Raw genomic sequence first — 19,475 nt, forward strand, 5'->3', positions numbered from 1 at the left:
AACCGGAGAGAATATCTCATCAAAGTCCACACCCTTCTCTTGCTTGAACCCTTTAGCAACCAAACGGGCCTTGTACCTAGGCACATCATCACCTGTGACCTTCATTTTGTAGACCCATTTACATGGCAATGCTTTCTTTCCATGTGGCAAAGAAACCAAGTCCCAAGTCTTATTCTTCATAAGTGAACTCATCTCTGATTGCATAGCATACTCCCACTTGCGTTGATCCTCACGCATCATAGCTTCTCTGTAGCAAGAAGGCTCCCCGCAATCAGTAAGCATCACATAGTCTACCCCTGGAAACCTATCAGGCAGTCTAGACACTCTAGATGATCTTCTCAAGGGCATTTCAGCTTGCTGTCCCATTTGCATATCAGCCACATTTGGCTCATCATTTCCACCAATAGATGATCCATCATCTACCCTTGATTGTATACCTGTGGGAGTACTTGGTGGCACCATTTCTTGCACATTTGGTGCATGGACAGCTTGCTGTCTATCAACATATGCAGGTGGATTCACATCCTGGAAAGTGATTCTCCTCATTTCCACATCCCTCATGGGTGCCTTATGCATCTTCTTCTCATTGAAGACCACATCATGGCTGCGTATGGTCTTCTTTGCTTCTGGATCCCAGAGACGATAGCCCATCTCTCCACTTTCACCATAACCCAGAAAGATGCATTTCCTAGACTTAGGATCTAGCTTCTTTCGAAGCTCTTTTGGCACATGTGCATATGCCTCACACCCAAATATACGCAAATGAGAGTAAGAGGGCTTCTTGCCACTCCATGCCTCTTCAGGAATACCACCATCCAAACTCTTACTAGGTGATCTATTGATCACATGCACTGCAGTCTTCATTGCCTCAGCCCAAAAACCACCAGAAAGACTTGCATTGGAAAGCATGCATTGCAACCTTTCTTGAATGGTACGGTTCATCTTTTCTGCAACTGGATTTTGCTCTAGAGTACGAGGGGATGTGAGCTCCCTCTTAATCCCACGTGTTGTTGAGAGTTCACGCTCAACATCATGTGATCATGTGTGCATAGCACCATCACGTGATCATATGTGCATAGCACTAACCTTATAGAGTGCTATAAAGGAAAGGGTTAGATCCCCTAACCCTAACCCTAAAAGGGTTTGTATATATTCTATTTTTTCAACTAATTCTAGTGTACAGTTAGTCATTTGTGGTGTGCTCTCTAGCTGTGCCCTCTCTCCTCATCTCCACTCTTCTCCTCTCCCCTCTTTATATTTTGTCATGGTATCAGAGCTTCCTTGTCTTCCGCTGAGACATTGAGATTCTTGAGAGTGTGAGAGAGATTGTGAGATTGAGAGTTCTCTTGAGTGATTGTGAGCATCCTTTCACTTCCATTGAGTGATAGAGAAATTTCCGTCCATCTGAGAGGAATTTCCGTCCATGAGAGATTTCCGTTAATCTCCTTCCATTTTATTCATTGTTTCATTGAGAGATTCATTGTTTGTGAGACATTTGTGAGAGTTCTTTCAGTGTGATCTTCATTTGAGAGAAAGAGATCTCTTTGAGAGAATTTCGGGAAAGAGAGAGTTCATTTGAGTGCTTCTTGAGTTGTGAGAGAGATCCTATTGTTTGAGAGAGAGCGCTTAAAGATCTACTGGTTTTGAGAGAAAGAGAGACATGAATTTCTGCAACTCTCTACCCTTTGCCAAGCTTCGACATGAAGTTGGGACTGTAGTAACCTGTTGCTGCAAGCGCAGCCGCCTTCATCGACTCAGACTCCTGTAGCAACTCCATGCATTGCGACTCTAGTAGCGACCTTCATAGTCAACGTACGGCTCCATCGATCTCTACGACTCGAGCGCTTTCACATACAAATCGCGCACCCAGCATCCTGCCAACAGCTCACGAAGCAAGTCGAGGGCTTCGAACGGCCTACAATACAACGCGGGTCCTGCCACAAGTATAGCGCACAACAGAAGTGATATTCTCGGTGACCTTCTTCTTCCAAGGCCAACCTCTGCGCTCCGTGTTGCCTCACGGTTAACTGACAGCGAGCAGCGCCTCATAGCTGCCTCTCAACAAACTCTCAACGCACACAGCTAGGGATCCCTCCAGTGATTCGTCTCCTTTGATAGCGCTCATCCAAGGTCAGCTCCAAGCTCACGGGCTCCCAAGCTCCAGAGCAAAGCTCCTTACTCAATACTAGCGCCTCCACACACAGAGCTCACGGGCTCCGCAGCTAGCCTCACGCCTCGAACGGCTCCTTCAACGCAGCTCCTATGCTCCAACTGCTCCAGTGCTCCATCGAAACGTCGACCACGCAGCAGAAGTGCCTCCACTGAAGGTCGACCCGTCAACGACCTCCGTCGCCATCTCCATCGTATTGTCTTCCTAAGGTTTAACACCTTAGAAAAAGACACATGGCAAGAACCTTATCCCCTTGGGCTTGGTCATGAAGATGCCACATCATCTTATTTGGTTACGTTAACTCGGGTATCGTAACCCTGGTTAGAGAGTGGATAAGGTTGGTTAACTTAACCACAGGTCAAGTTTACCATAGGTCATTGAACCATGGTTAAACTACCTTAACTCAATCCTTATCTGCCACGTCACCATCAGAGCCACGTCATCACCCTATCCTGCCACGTCATTCTGCCATGTCACCTACCACATCATCAGTGACACGTCATCAGTGCCACGTCAGCATTGCCATGTCACCCTGCTGACATCATCTGTGCCACCTCAGCAGTTCAGTCAGCACTGACCCTCTGCAGGCACAGTCCCTTGCCAGGCACACTGTGCACACACTGCATGTGCACACTCCTGCCACCTCAGCACAGAGCTTCACTGGCACACCTCTTGCTAAGCACAGTGCCACATCATCACTGCATGTGACTCACAGTGACACATCATCATTGAGCACCATTTGCACTCCTTTTGCCCCTCCACCTAGATCAAGTCGTATCTCTTGATCCAGGAAGAATTTGAGGGTGCTCCAAAAAGGAAAGTCGCTCGGTTTTTCGTGCTCTACGCGCTCGTTACATCACACACACATTTCGGCACAAGTTACACTCACATTTGAGCCTCGCCGACAAAACCACTTCCTTCACGCACATTTGCCTCTACATCAATGCATCTGACCCAACACTTAAAAAGAACAAAGGAAAAGGAATTATTTGCTGCTCTTTCATCGATCGACAGTTGGTTTAGATCTAGATCAGAGTAGACTAGATCGCCATAGAGGGGACGCTTTGTATTCCCCAAGTTGCCAATCTAAGCCATGCCCGAAATTCCCGACTAGTACCTACTCGGAGTCAGTCCATACGCTCACATCCGATTTCACATCATTACATTACCTGAAACCTTACGTTCATCAGTTCAGTGAGCAAACTTCAGAGTTCAGAGGCATTGCAGCTTGATTCAGTGGGCAGATAGCACTTGATTTCACACACACATGCCACCATTGTAAAGCCTATTTGGCTATCTCACGGCATCGTGCACATCATTTTTCAGCCTTGTAAAGCCTCTTGGCTATTCCCGGCATCATTGCCACAAGCCTTGTAACACAGGTCAGATCTTATTTACTGTAGTTCTATCTTCACCGACGGTACAGAGATTTCACTTGGCATCTTCAGTGTATTTGCAGTTGATTCATACAGAGTTTTCCAGGACACTTTTTGAGTACATTGTTTTCACCATGTCGACTAGCAACCTCAATCTGGAGGCATCTGCTAAGTTAGACAACTCCAATTACGGTACATGGAAATACCGAATGGAGACCATTCTTGTGCTTCAGGACAAATGGGAGTATGTCGATGGATCTATACCTAGACCATTGGCCGATCCAACCACCAGTAGCTCTACTCCACCTGTTGTCACAGCACCAGCAACGGGATCTACATCGGGATCTACATCTACACAAACAGTTTCCACACCAGTAGCAGATCCTGCCATTGCCTGAGCTCAAGCAGAATGGGATAAGAAAGACAAGTATGCCTATCACCTGATCAAGCAGAATGTGCAAGATGTCATGCTAGGACAGCTCAACACAGTCAAGACATCAAAAGAAGCATGGGATATGTTCACAGCTCTCTACGAATCCAAGAACACATCCAGGATTCTCATTCTGAGAAACCAGATCAACCAGAGTTTCCGCAACAGCAGTGAAACCGGTCATGCTTATGTACTCCGCATCAAAGACTACAACAATCAACTTGCAGCAGCAGGAGAGACTATGAATCCCGCAGAAATGGTTCAAGTAATCCTGAATGGACTAGGAGAAGGATATGAGAATCTAGTCCAGAGTATTGCCATCCCCAACGGCAAATTCCAACACTGGAAGAACTTCAGTCAGTTCTACTTGGTGAAGAACTCAGGACTCAGGCCATTCAAGCACGTAAAGGTCATTCTAATGATCAGGCATTCACAGCTTCAGACAGAAGCAGAGGCAAAGGTAGAAACAGAGGTAGATCATATCAGAAAAGTGGTCATCATCAACAAAATCAAAGTCAAAATCAGCATCAGCATCAGCATCATCCTCAGCAACATCAAAATCAGCAAAGAGGAAATCATTCCAACCGAGGAAGATTTCAAGGACGAGGGAATGCATCCACCAATGTGTCAAACATTCAATGCAACTACTGTCACAAGTTTGGACACTATGAAAGAGATTGCCGCAAGAAGCAATACGACCAAGGCGGTCAATCCAGCAGTAATCGAGGAAATTCCCGAGGAAGAGGAAATCATCGTGGTGGACATTCTAGTCACAGTCATTTTGCAAATGAACATGGAAATATGTTTCTTGCAAGTGAGGAATTGCATCAGACTGATACAATGCACCTAGACACTGATTTCAATCCCAAAGAGGATTTCAGCTATCAAGTCGACCAAGTGGAATAGGATCCTTGGTACATCGACAGCGGTGCATCATCTCATATGACAAATCATCAGGAATGGTTCACAGAAATGAAGCCATTAGAAGGTCAAAAGAATGTCATCTACACAGCAGACAATACACCGAATCCGGTTCAAGGGACAGGTGTTATCCCTATGAACAATTTCACTGGTACAAAAGGATTAGTCAAAGATGTGCTCTATGTTCCGAAGCTCAGCAAGAACCTTTTATCAGTAGGTCAAATGACGGAACACAACTACAAAGTCATCTTCGACGGTAATGAATGCACTATCAGAGACAAATCCAAAAGAGGTCAGCTAGTAGCAAAAGGTGTCAAGGAAGGACGCTTATACAGGATGCTAGCTACAGTACCAGATAAGCATGCCATGTCAGCTCAAATGCAACAGATGCCACTATCTGCAAAATGGCACAAGAGATATGGTCATGTCAACTTCAAGTACTTGTTGTTAGACCTCAGGAATCAAAATATGGCAATTGGGATTCCGAAGCTATAGTTTCTTGGAAAGGTTTGTGAAGCATGCTGCTTCAGCAAACAAAAGCGAACCAACTTTGTCAGAAGTACCTCTCGTGCACGAGGTATTCTTGATTTGATTCATACAGATGTATGGGGTTATGCCCAGACCCGCAGCATAAATGGTTCACTTTATTACTTGACCTTCATCGATGACTACAGTAGATATTGTTGGGTCTACTTTCTGAAAGAGAAATCTGAAGTGTTTGCCAGATTTCAAGAATTCAAAGCCATGGTAGAAAACCAAACAGGCAGAAAGATCAAGGTCATGAGATCAGACAGAGGAGGTGAATACATGTCTTCAGCATTCATGAACTTTTGCAAAAATCACGGCATTCGTAGACAATTCACATGTGCAGATACTCCTCAACAAAATGCAAGAGCTGAAAGGAAGAATGGGACTTTAGCAGACAGTGCTAGAGCAATGCTTAGTGAAAAGCATCTTCCAAATCAGTATTGGGCAGAAGCAATAGCTACAGCTAACTACTTGCTTAATCGGCTTCCTACCGAACCGATACAAGGTATGACTCCTTATGAAGCATTCACTGGACACAAGCCACGCATTGGGCATCTCCGCATATTTGGTTGCATAGCATATGCCCACATACATGATGATCATCGCAGGAAATTGGATGCGAAGTCACGCAAATGCATCATGGTTGGCTACAGTGAAGAAAGCAAAGCATACAAATTGTATGATCCCATCAACCGCAAAGTCATTATCTCCAGAGATGTAATCTTCGATGAGAGGAATCAGAATGGAAAACCTCACCTACACAGGAGATAGAAGCATCGACTTCACAGTCACCTACAGAACAGGTTGATGAAGAAGAGCAAGAATTGCCAGCAACACCCCAAGCAGCGCCACAGTAGCTCAGACGGTCTACTAGGGAAAGCAGACCACCAGCCAGATTGGCATATGCTCAGAAAGGCGAAGCAATTCAGGTGGAAAGCTCCCACTAAGGAGGATGAGGTAGCAAGCATCTTTGTGCCAACCCTCCACTTGCCCTCATAGATGTTTGCATGCATTTTAAAATAGGAGAGGGGTCCAAGGAGGTGAGTCATCCACTCTTGACAAAGGAGATATCATCTCGATGTATGTGAAAAATGGGGCTAAAGGTTATTGTATCCCATTGAAAGATATCAGGCAAAGATGCCCATGGAAGATATCCCTTCCTACCTTATGATTGTGGGAAGCCAATTAATGAACGAAGAATTGGCTATAGAATGAGAGTACTTTTCTCCCCAGTTAAGCCAAGACTCCCTTTTCCCCCATCTCCCTTCATGACTTTCACATTCCCTCCCTATGTGCACATTTCTCTTACCTCCCCCATGTGTCTATTTCTCTCCCGCTCTTCGCCCTCCAATCGACTCTCTCCTTCCCTCCCTCCTTTGGTTCTCCTTTGGTTATGCCTTGCCCATGCACTTACACGAATCGCAAGTGGAAATACAGTGTGGCTCAAGAATCACTCACAATTTTGTTGTTGATATTTTTGGATCAGAGAAAATGAGAGGGGGGGTCGAGCGTCACAAGCGAGAGAGGAGAGAGGACAATCCCAAGTTTCACTACTAAATGGTATGTGTCAAATAGATCAAGGTGAAGCATCTCACTGAGAAGGTCCACAATTCTTATCATGATGTGGAATCTTTTCTCTCCTTTCTTTCTGTTTCTCTCTTAAAAGTGGAAGAATATGATAGAGATCCCTAGCTTTTATGGCGGAATATATGAAAGCTCATAGAATTATCTTGTTTTGTCTAAGTGTTGCTACATTGTACTTCATTTGTTGATTGATGATACGTGGCTTAAGGTGATACCTATTTTCATGGAGGGGCTTCCCAACGTTTGGTATGAGAAGCAAGCCTCTTGAGATGATTCCTTCAACCATAGGTTTGAAGGGATTAATGGTGCAACTTCATGGGTCAACTAGCAATCAAGGTAGAGCATCTCACTTTGAGGTCGAAGGAGAAGTTTGTAGTGATGTGGAATCTTTCTTTCTCTTTTCCTTTCCATCTCTCTCTTAAAAGTGGAAGAATACGGAACAGATCCCTATCTTTTATGGTGATATAGATGAAAGCTTGTAAAATTATCTTTTTTGGTTTAATTGTTGCTACATTGCACTTCATATGTAGATTGAGATGCATGGGTTAAGGTGATCCCTATTTTCATGGAGGGGCTTCCCAACATTTGGTATGAGAAGCAAGCCAAGGAGATTAAGCAAAGTTATTCATTGTTGATTGCATCATTTGTGGAGCATTTTGGCTAGAAGGTGTGTATATCTATAGATGGCCCAATTAAGGCAGACGATAGGAGAGATAGTGCATTGATATGTGGATTGAACAACCATTCTCTTGGAAATCCTTAAGGGAATGCAGACTAACAATGAAGGTTTTACATTTGGAATGGCTCCATATGTACTATGATAGTAGCTGATTAATGGTGTTGGTGATGAGTTCTGGGATAAGCCAAAGGGGAAGGCACCCAATACCATGGAGCAGGGAAAGTTTTATAGAATCCATAAAGATTGAGCATTTAGGCATGCTCCCCCTTTCCTTGATGTATTGGAAACCAAAGCAACACCATTTGGACCTACCATGGCACATTCTCTTTCTCCCCATCTATTCCTCCCTCATAACATGTTTGTATCCCCTCCTATGGTTTCTAACACTTTAGTCCAAGACCTTGCAAATGTGATCAGCAAGCTTGGACTAGAGATGATAGATTTGAAGACTAAGGCGACAAGAGCTTATCATGATAAAATCAAGGATAATTTGTCATGGTTGCAATAAAAAGGGCATTACCATTGAAAGTGCCCTAATCCTCCCTTTGTGCAAGTCTTGGAGAAATCTAACATTGAGGCTTTAAGAGTCAGAAATGGAAGACCCTTCACTTGGGAATGCCACTAGTAGAAGAAATGACAAGTGATATGACTCTCCTCCCCTTGACAACAAAATGCTTTTTTTAAATGGGACGAGTCCTTTGATATGACAGTTATCTTGAGGAATGATGCTAGTGATTATGATGAGCTTGACACTGATGCTTCCCATTCTCCAATTGATGCCTTGAGTCTCATGGCTCTAGAAGAAATGCCTTTTGAAGCTAAGAGGCAATTAACAAAGCCATTGCAATGTTGGTTTTATGGATAGTGTGAATTGCATCATCTAGATAGGGCATTAGGGGCAAACCCTAACCCCAACCCTTAGGGGTTCTCATGTATATATTCATGATTATGTTCAATACGTTCAATACAACATACTGCATAGGTAGCTATATCATGTGCTCTCTCTCTCTCTCTCTCTCTCTCTCTCTCTCTCTCCACTTTTATCATGGTATTAGAGCCTATGGTGCTCCCAAGCCCTTACTTCTTGTCAAGGCATCAAGCCCTCCTTGTCCAAGGCACCCTCCATCTCCAAGCAAGAGATCTGCGAGGTCCATTCTTTATGTGAGAGAGCTTTCATGAGAGGGGGGGCAATCCCTTGCTCAATCAAGGCGACAAGCCCTCCCTTTGAGGCACCTTTATCACTTCTCTACGCTTCATGTAGAGCCTATTCTCTTCTCTGATTTGCTACAAAAAGCTCACCATTTAGAGCTATGGAGAAAGAATCCACGTAGGCAGTCCACATATTCAGGATTGTTGCATTCATCTTGCACACAAAAGCCACCCATGTAAAGCTACACATTGTTGACTATTTTTGGCATTGGTTCCTACACACATACGTCAACCTTGTACAGCCTCTTGGCTACTCTTGACACATAGTTGTTGTGTTTATCTTATAGGCTTGATATTTGGTATACACATGTTTTCACATGAGTTGGTTTTTGACCATCTAGCATAAGCCCCCAGTGGCCTCTCAAGCATAAGACCCAGTGGCACTCTCATATAATGTTCTCATCTGTAGACACTCTAATTAGTACATGGGTAAGCCTCTAGCACACAGCACCAGGCCACCAGTAGCATGGAATTATTCACATCACACACTTGGTGATACATTAGTCATGACTTTGGATGAGATCCGTGAGTGGAAAGAGAACCTACTTTGACCATTCATTGCCACAGGGTATGTATCGATTTATGATGCAAACTCGAGCATCATTAGTCTTGAGATATTGAACGCATATGTAGTAGATGTTAGTATGGATCAAGCTATACTTTTTGATCATGCACATTTCATGGTAAGCCCTCAGCACAAGGCACATTGATAGTAAGCCCTCAACATGAGGCATATTTGACAATAAGCCCTCAGCATGATGCACTCTCATGTACATCAATATATTCTGATTCTAGTGATGTATATCCATCACATCCATGCATGGATCCGACTCCATAAGGTATTGTCACACCAAATACACATACTTAGCAAGAGCTCAGTAGCAATGATCATGCATATTTTCAGCAGCAGGTAAGTCCTCACTATGATGCTTTCACACCTTCGGTAACATACAAAGATACATGACCTATTGCATTCAGCTCCTCAGGTTATACCCAGAGCACTTCTGCATTATACTTTAGATAAACACTTCCCATCAAGTATTCAAACATAGAGTCGAAACTATCAGACAGAAGTTGGAATAGATCATTATTCAAATTTGCATTGGAAATAGCATATATAGATCAGAAAGTGTCTCCTTATATTCATCATTATCTGTTCATAGAAAAGATTAGTATAGAACTGGCAAACAGAGCAGATTTGCAATCTAATCATTCTTTGAATCTCGTCAAACTATAGAGACTCATAAGCAAAGCATAGAAGTTACATGTAGATAACTGAATAACTGTTTTTAGTGGGTTGACTATGACAACTAACACCTAAGAGTACTACTTAGTACTAGAGCTAGTTATAGGTGCCTAGCTAACCCCTAACACCTAGCACTTCTGGTGTATAGGGTTTTTGATTTGTCAAAAAACCATAGACACAAACCCTTTAACAATCACTGTATCAACCTGCAAATATCTTCAAAAAGTCATTGTAACTCAGTGAAAAATTCATCCTTCATTTCCTTGAGCCACTTGTGAACTGTTGGTAAACATTCCTTCTGCATTCTCAACTATTTAGTGAGCTATTGGATCTCCTCTTCTTTTTTAATTTTATAATGCTCAAACTCCTTTTGCTCACTCAACATCTGTTGCTTTAACTCCTTGATTTGCTTTCCTTCCTATTGGTTGACATTAATATTTCTCTATAATTTATGCTTATCCTTCTCTAAGGCTTGAATCTAGGCTGAATAATCTGTTTGCATTTCACTTTGCTGCTCATGGAAAGATTTCAATACCCCCATGGCATAGTCCACCTCTTTCATGGACACTTTCCCTGACAACCCTGCTCTAGAAGTTGATGTCTATGCTATGCTTTGTTGTATTCCTAGTTTAGACAACACAGATAAACTGATGTCAAATTGCTCCTTAAGATTGGTTGCAAGTACCTTTTTGACATGGAGCTTAATTTTCTTTTCTTTATGGGTCTCTTGCATATTCTTCAAAAAATCATTGCCCCCAATTGGTACATCCCATAGACTCTATGCCAAGGTTTTCTCAAAAACCATCCTGTGCGCTTGTTGAGTGGTATACTTGGCCTCTTTTAAATCCTCAACTACTTTCCACTTCTCCTCATCAATGGATGCCTCTTGCATATGCGCATTTCTTCTTGCTTTAGTTTTGGTTTCTTCGTCATGACTTGGCATCTCCCTTATAATCACGGAAGGTCTCTTCCCATATTCAAATAATGGTGGAATAAATGGATAAACTTTGGAATGATTGTTTGTTCCTATTCTAGTTTTCTTACCAAGCTCCACCATTAGCCTATTATAAATGATGTTGGCCCACAAAATGTTATAGCCCTTCTCAACTGCTTTCAATACCGAGTAGCTTTCCCTTGACATTGTATTGGTCTTAATAAGAAGTTGGACCCTCTCTAGGTACCACTCCAACTGTTGCTGCCTCCTCATATAATCTTGAACATTATACATTAGAAAATAATTTTTTGTTGTTGCTGGCTGGCCAAACTCCCAAAGCAAGTCTGCTTTGACATCCACCCAATTATCCTCTTCCTCTTCAGTAGTCAGCTCCACCTCTTTGACCACCTCCTTGACTCATAGACTCTTGTGTGTTGGTTGTTGTGCATGTTTCTTCCCCATGTTCTCTTCAATCTCAGCAACCTTGCTCAACAAGTACAAATCAACATCTTCTACCCTAGCAACCTCTGACAACAATCGAAGATTTGCATGAGGGAAATGTGCCTGCAAGAACGGAACCAGACTACTATCCATACAACCGACACCGCTCATAGGACTCTTGATGGCCATGAGTTGTTGCACTTTGACAAGTCGAGTGAACTCAAAGATCTCCCACACACTAGTCTTAGAATGCTGCACTATTGTACATGAGCACCAAATCACCTTTTTTGAACAGTTTGAATTTTATATTCCTATTAATCCAAGCTTGTCTTCTCTAAATGATCTCTGAAATACCTAAACTGATAATTCGATCCTCATCCAACTTCAACAATTGTTGAATTATGAAACTTATGGATTCTTCAAGAGATGATTTATGTTCCACAATAATTTATGGATTTTTCAAGAGATAACTTATGTTCTACATCAATTCTCAAGCTCCGCATAATAAACCCCATTGGGACAACTACCACTATGCCATATACCAATCTGAAAGGAGTCATACTAGTGGTTGGTATGGGGGGACAAGGTCCATATATAATATGCATGGATTTCCTTTTTAAAAAATCAAATATGCAAGGGAAAAATATGAATATTTCATGGCCCCCCTCCCACAAAATATAAGGTATGTACCTTGAAAAATATGCAAGGTTTTAAGATTTGTACATATTTTTCATAATATGTGAGTCCCAAGGGGGGGGGGGGTGGATGAGGGGGGTAAAACAAAAAATACACTAAAATATGAAAACCCATCTCCTTTCAAATTAATGTAACTTTTTCATGTGTTACCCAAATTTCAAGGTGTAAAGACATATTTGAAGCTCTTTTAGTATAGAACACAACCATATTAATTTGAATAATTTCTACTCATGGCATATTGTTAAATTCATCTCATACTTAATATTTTATAGGTTTTCTTACTAAAGGGAGTTGGCACCCTAGGCATATGCCTAGGAAGAGTTCTCTTTGGGGTCAAACTTATCTTGACTTTTTCTTTCCCTTCCTAACAGTAATCCTTTCAGCTCCCCAATCTTGCTTAGCATGAAGCTAAGGTCTGCCTAGTAGCATAGAGTAAGAGCTTTCTTTTTCCTCCATTCTTAGTACCACAAAAGTGATTGTAAATGTCAGTCCCCTCACTATACCTAATGGTTGAATTCTCCTTTGATAAGCCATTATGACCTGAAAAGTTTATGGGACCAATTCATTCTCACAAAAGCGCTTATACAACTCTTTTGAAACAATCTTAACACTAGATCCCCCATCAATAAGTACTTCTAGAATTATTTGCTTTTTCTCCACATCTACTGTAGGCACTTTATAATCAACATCCTCCACCACATAGGTATGGTGTTTGCATCTTCTTCACCTTCCAATCTTACTCCCACCTCAGTTGTTGCCCCTTATGAAAATTCTGGCACAAATGTTCATTAAAAGTAGGCACCAGGTTAAGCAATTGATCAAGTGTTATATGGATCTTTGAGTGCAATAGTTCTCTAAAGAATTCCTCCTATCCTCCTTTACGTTTAAGCTTCACTTCAAGTTCTTGTGCTTCATCTTTGATCAGCAAAATCTGCTCCATCGTAGAAAATTATGGCACCAGGTTAAGAAATTGATCAAGTGTTATATGGATCTTTTGAGTGCAATAGATCTGTGAAGAACTCCTCTTATCCTCCTTTACTTTTAAGCTTCACTTTAGATTCTTGTGCTTCATCTTTGATCAGCAAAATCTGCTCCATCTTAAGTACTTCATTTTCTTCTTCCTTATCTTTAGATTCCTCTTTATTACTTCTAGCTGTCTTCAGATTCATGTTCGATCCAATACGTCTGTGTGTCAAAACCTCCTTCTTTAGTGGGTCACTTTGGGCAAAATCTTCTTGAGATTGTACTTGTTGTTGCTTTGTTTGTTTGATCTCTTCTATTCTAGAATGACTCTTAGCAGCATCATTATCCTCCTTGATCCGACCTGCCTCAGTGTGGATTGTACTCTGACTGTTCTCCATTGATGATCAAAAGTGAGTAAGATCTCTATTTCCTTTACTCACCTCCTCTTTTCCATCTCTCTTAACTTCATTTGCTTTGTATATAGCCTTCAAGGCTGCATCCCTAGCTTCTTGATGTTCCTCCCAATCTACCAATTCTTTAGGATTGAAAGTCAATAGATTTTTAATTTGCACTTGAGCCTTAGCTCCTACTCTTGTGACCACTAAAGCATCAGTGTTTGGATGAACCACGAACACCTTAGCTTCCTTCCAACACTCTGAACAATCACACTTAACTTCAGGATACTGAATCTCATGTTGGCAATGAATCTTTGTAATTGTCCTTATAATCTCTCTTTTGGAAGATCTCTTTGGATTCTTCCACAATTGTCTCAAGTATGACAACATTTACACCTATTGGTGGTTGTGGTGGAGGGTTTGCATTGGGTTTGGGAGTAGAGTGTACAATAGGAATACCTCTTTCATTTTTGTATTTGCACACTAAGGGCCTTGGCGATGTCCCCTCGGGCGCCAACTCCCTTTAGTAAGAAAACCTATCAAAATCCTGAGTAAGATGAATTTAACAATATGCCATGAGTAGAAATTATTCAAATTAACATGGTTGTGTTCTACACTAAAAGAGCCTCAAATATGTCTTTACACCTTGAAATTTGGGTAACACATGAAAAAGCTACATTAATATGAAAATAGATGGGTTTTCATATTTTAGTGTATTTTTTGAATTACCCCCCCATCCAAAAGACCCCCCCTGTTGGGCCTCACATATTATGAAAAATATGTACAAATCTTAAAATCTTGCATATTTTGCAAGGTACATATATTCTCTGGGAGGGGGGATGTGAAATTTTCATATTTTTCCCCTTCATATTTGAAAATTTTTAAGGAAATTCATGCATATTATATATGGAACTTGTCCCCCCATACCCTGGATTTTGGACAAGGGTAGTAACATATTACATATTGAGTTGGCGTCCCAGGCGATGTCCATCATCAAGGCCACAATAAGTGCATGCTTGATTATTTTGTCTTTGCTGAGTGCTCCAACTCTGGTTCTATTGTCTTCTGGGTGCTATATTGTTACAGCTTGGGTTAGCTTATGCTCCCACTTGATTGACAAGCGCTACTTGGGCAGCTTGCCCTGCTAGCTACATATGAGGAGGCAATCTCCCCCTATAATTTGGATTATACCAACACTTTTCTTTATCATGATTATCTTTTCCACTGATACTCACATGGTACCCTCTCTTTCTTTGATTCTACTCCCATACTCTTTAATCGTTCCTTGATTATCTTCTCTAGCTTAGAGTCTCCTTTTATTTTAGAATTTTCTTTAGACTTCTTTTCTTTTCCTTTTTCCTTCCTCTTTTTTCCTTCTCCTTCCTCATCTGAATCTTCGCTGGAAGTGTCCTCTTCTAAACTATTACTCTCCTCAGCCTCTGAGTTAGAATCCTCCTCATCTAATTCTGAGTCAGAGTCATTATGCTTTTTCTTCTCTACCTTCTTTTCTTTGTTCTTTGAAACACCAGATCTTCTTTCTGCCCTTTGAGCAGCTTCAACTAGATGAATAAAATCATTTTCTCTAGCAAGTTGGTCACGGCCTGCTACTGTGGTCCGCAGCTCATTGTTGAGGCCTTTGCAAAAATAGTCTCCCAACTGTTCTTCAAAAGGTCTTTGCAGTGCTGCAAGCCTTTGATATAGGTTTTTGAAATTTTGTGCATAATCTTCCACTAATAACTCTTTTTGCTTCATGTTGCAAAGCCTTTAGCACTACCTGCAGTGTCTTTTCCTTCCAAAATCTTCCCAAGAAAGATCCCTTCAAATCATCATATGTAGCAAAGTGTGGTAGCCCATACTGCATGAACCAACGCATTGCTCTCCCTTCCATTGTGGCTGCAAACTGCTCCTTCTTTATTGCATCTGCTGGAAACCGCCTGCTGGAAACCGCTCGCAATCCATCAGGTCTCACTACCCTACATAACTATTAGGCTCTTAACTAAATTAGATATTGATTTACATCTTGCTCTTCCTCCTACCTCACTTTGCACAGCTCTTTCCACACCTCATTCAGGCTCTTTGCTTGAGCAAACCTTGCTAGAAATGTAGCTTTTATCACTCCATATTCAGGATTCACATTTTGCTGTTGTGGATGAGCAGTTCTAAAGGTAGTAAGTTGAGTCTACAGCCATGCTTTTGCATCTCCCTGCATGCAATAATTCATGATCTGAAACAAAATCTCAGGGGTTGCCCTATCTTTCATAAGTGCTGTAAATTCCAGCTTTTCTAGGAACCTCACTACATTCTCACAGGTGGTGGAACAGGTTATCTCTTTTTTGGTTGAGGTGGCAACGAATTGAACAAGCTTCTTCAAGTCACAATACAAACGTGAAAGCTTCGGATGGTGAAGCTGGGGTCAACAAGCATGGATGAAGAGTACAATCCATTGAAGATCCTTCTCTACTTGGCACACACTCAACATCTTCATTGCTTTCTCCATCTTGATGTTGAAAGTCGGTTTGACTCAAGGCCTTGGACCTAGCTCTCGCCCTAGTGAAATATGTATGGCCTCTACAGGTAGAAGTCTCCCGTTCTTTTGTGTCTGACATCCACTCCTAGATCCTCCATGAAGGCAAAAATCACCCTCATTCGGTCAATCAGTGCTTGTCTAGTCTTCTTTTGCTGTACTATCTTTCACATTAATTCCTTGCAGATCTCCAGTCTTCTATCAATTCACTTCCAAGTTTCAACAACAAGACGATGTCTTTCTGTCATTCTCGTTCTTCTTCACCAATTTCATGAAGATCTTCATCAATGCTCGATTTGCTCTTTCCTCTTGTCCATTCCCTTGTGGGGTAGCGAGCCGACCTGTGTTTGCTTCATCTTACTTTCTTTCTTGGTTGCCTTGCTGCCTTTTGAGCACATCTTGCTAGCACTTTCCAATTCACGGTGGCAAACTTCATTGATTGCCTCCATTTCAAAGACTTTCCTGGATCCGTCCGAACCAACTTCAGGATCGCCAAATGTGTTCAAGTTGGTTATACCCAGAGCACTTCTATATTATACTTCAAAAAAACACTTCCCATCAAGTATTCAAACACAGAGTCGGAACTATATCAGAGTCCAAATGGATAATTATTCAATTGCACATTGGAAATAATAGATAGAGTGTCTCATTATATTCATCATAATCAGATCATAGGAAAATATCAGTCTGGAACTGGCAAACAAAGCATCATTGCAATCTGATCAATCTCTCAATCTCGTTAGACTCATAAGCATGAGCATAGAAGTTACATGCAGATAACTGAATAACTATTTTTAGTATGCTAACTATGACAAATAACTCCTAAGAGTACTAATTAGGACTAGAGCTAGTTATAGATGCCTAGCTAACCCCTAACATAAGGTGATTCCAATCCAACATCCATCATTGTTGCTTTCACCTCTAATATGGAACCTATTACATCCTTGGACACCTTTTTCATCAACAGTTCCACATAGAAGATGAACTTAACCTTTTGTATACTATAAACCATACCAAGTGCTTCTTGCTCCATTGTGTAGTATTTGCACTCAGGTTGAGTCATCAGTTTGCTTACATAGTAGACTGGGAAACCTAACTTCTCATCTAGTTGCACTAGTATAATACCAATAACATAACCCAAAGCATCTTCATGAACATGGAATATAGAATCCTATCTTGGTTGTCTGAGAATAGGTGTTTAGATTCCATTGTTCTTTAATGTATGAAATGCAATAGACAACTCAAGATTCTACTAAAACTTTGCATCCTTTTGGGTAGCTCATGAATTCAAGCTACTATATTAGCAAATTTTTTTATAAAATTGAAGTCACAAAGGACCTCAACTGAGTTAAATTCTTAGGCTAGTGCATCATTTACCTTTTTGAATATGGACCTTTAAAAAAATTTCTTCTCTTAGTTTTGTGCTTTTTGGGTTTCAGTTTTAGGGTTGGGCGAGGATGTACATTTGGTAGCCATGAATGTCATTATGTCTATATATCTCCATCACTACATCGACTAGCCTCACATCCAAATGCCTCTTCTACAAAGCAGCTGCACAGTCCACGATGACACATGACATGTTCAACACGTAGCCATACACACAGTTCTACATGTAGTCATCTTTTGATGGATCAGTCTTTGATCCAAGCGGGCATCTTACTTCCTTTCTCTTCCCTTTAGCTTATTTTTTGGGTTTTATTCCCGAATGCGAAGGATGACCCACAACTTAAGACAGGGAAATGCACATCATGTGCATGATCGTAAGTTGTACTCATTGTACAAGCGTCCACTTCACTGTGCTCACACACGCACATACCACTCTGATTTCTTTTCAATTTTCTTTTAAGTCTTGGATGCTATCATATGCACCAAACAAAATCCACAAAAAGGTCTTGTTCATGCACCCTCTACTTACCCAGTGCAATTTAAGAGGGGGTGTTTAGGATGGTGTAAATTGCACCATACCTCTAGGACATTAGGGGAAAACCCTAACCCTAACTCTAATAGGTACTCATGTATATATTCATGTTCGTGTTCAATACAACTTAGTGTACATGTATCTATATCGTGTGCACTCCTCTCTCTCTCCCTTTCTCACTTCCGCTATCAAGTGACTCGATAGACCCCATTAGTCTAGTAGCTACAAGCAACCACATTGACACATAGAGATAGCAAGTAGCAAACAAAGACCACAGTTAGCTAGACAAAGCTATGGAAAGATGGATGACTTCAGCAAGAACACATTGTACTCACAAAGATAGAGTACGCCTATGACATTGATGACTTTAGCAATATAAGTTACAAACTAAGGGCTCCATAGAGCAACGACTCCATAGAGTGTGCTTCCTCCTCACAAGACGACCCTACAAAGCTAGGGATGTGCACCTAAGAGGAACTTTACGTCAACAATATGCATTTGATGCCATGGCAAAAAAGTTGTGGAGGACGTTGAAGATGCACCAAGAGACCTTCGGATGTCTTGATCCCGTTTAAATTATGTAGATGTGCAAGTATTTGGATACTATCTACATCTCAAGGTACCAGTGCACTCTACAAGCTAGGACTGAACCTTGCTGATTATCCTTTTTCATGATTGGAAAAGACAAGTCTTATAACAGCCACGGAAGAGAAAATGAAACTAGAGGAGCTGCTCAGGGGAAAAGGGGGAGCTAGAAACAAAATCGCATGACTACCTAATTACAAGCATTCATGAAAAAGAGGTTCTCTGAAAATGCCCAGTCAAAAGGAACTGTAACACAACTTGGATCCGGCAAGGGCCTCCATGAAGGAGCTTCTGGGTTGTAGTGTACATGGGAGCTTTGCAACATTTAGATGGTCGTTCTTGCTTTTTAAAAAAATAATGCAATGAAATAGCAGCATGCAAAATTATCAGTTCAAAATTTCAAAGAATTGGATTTGTTGTCATTCGGCTAGAGTAGTAGGACTTTGTTGAGTGGGGAACTGTTGATCATGTAGGGGAGAGAGAGAGAGAAAGAGAGAGAGGGCAATATAGAAGAGAGAGAGAGATTCATGCTCCTACCTTGGAAGAAGTGTTTAAGAGTCAAGCCACTAATATGGGAAAAACCATGACTAGGTTACATAGCATAATCTCACACAAAGCAACAACAAACTACGCACATGAACAAAGATTAGCATGTAGTTTCGATATCAATATATTGGGAGTGAGTAGGCTCTAGATAGAAACAAGGGGTTTCGTCCCTTCTCTCTATACAAATACAGGTAGCTATATCGTGTGTACTCGTCTCTCTCTCCCTCTCTCACTTCCGCTATCAACGTTGATGTTGTTAAAGAAAAAGCTTGCAAGGTCCTGTGGGCCATGGCTTATTCACGTATTTGTTGGGTTGTAGTTCCTTCCCAA

The sequence above is a fragment of the Dipteris shenzhenensis genome, chromosome 21 (genome assembly GCF_047967505.1).
Source record: "Dipteris shenzhenensis isolate YYH24624 ecotype China chromosome 21, Dip_SZ_1.0, whole genome shotgun sequence".
In the NCBI taxonomy this organism is placed as follows: Eukaryota; Viridiplantae; Streptophyta; class Polypodiopsida; order Gleicheniales; family Dipteridaceae; genus Dipteris; species Dipteris shenzhenensis.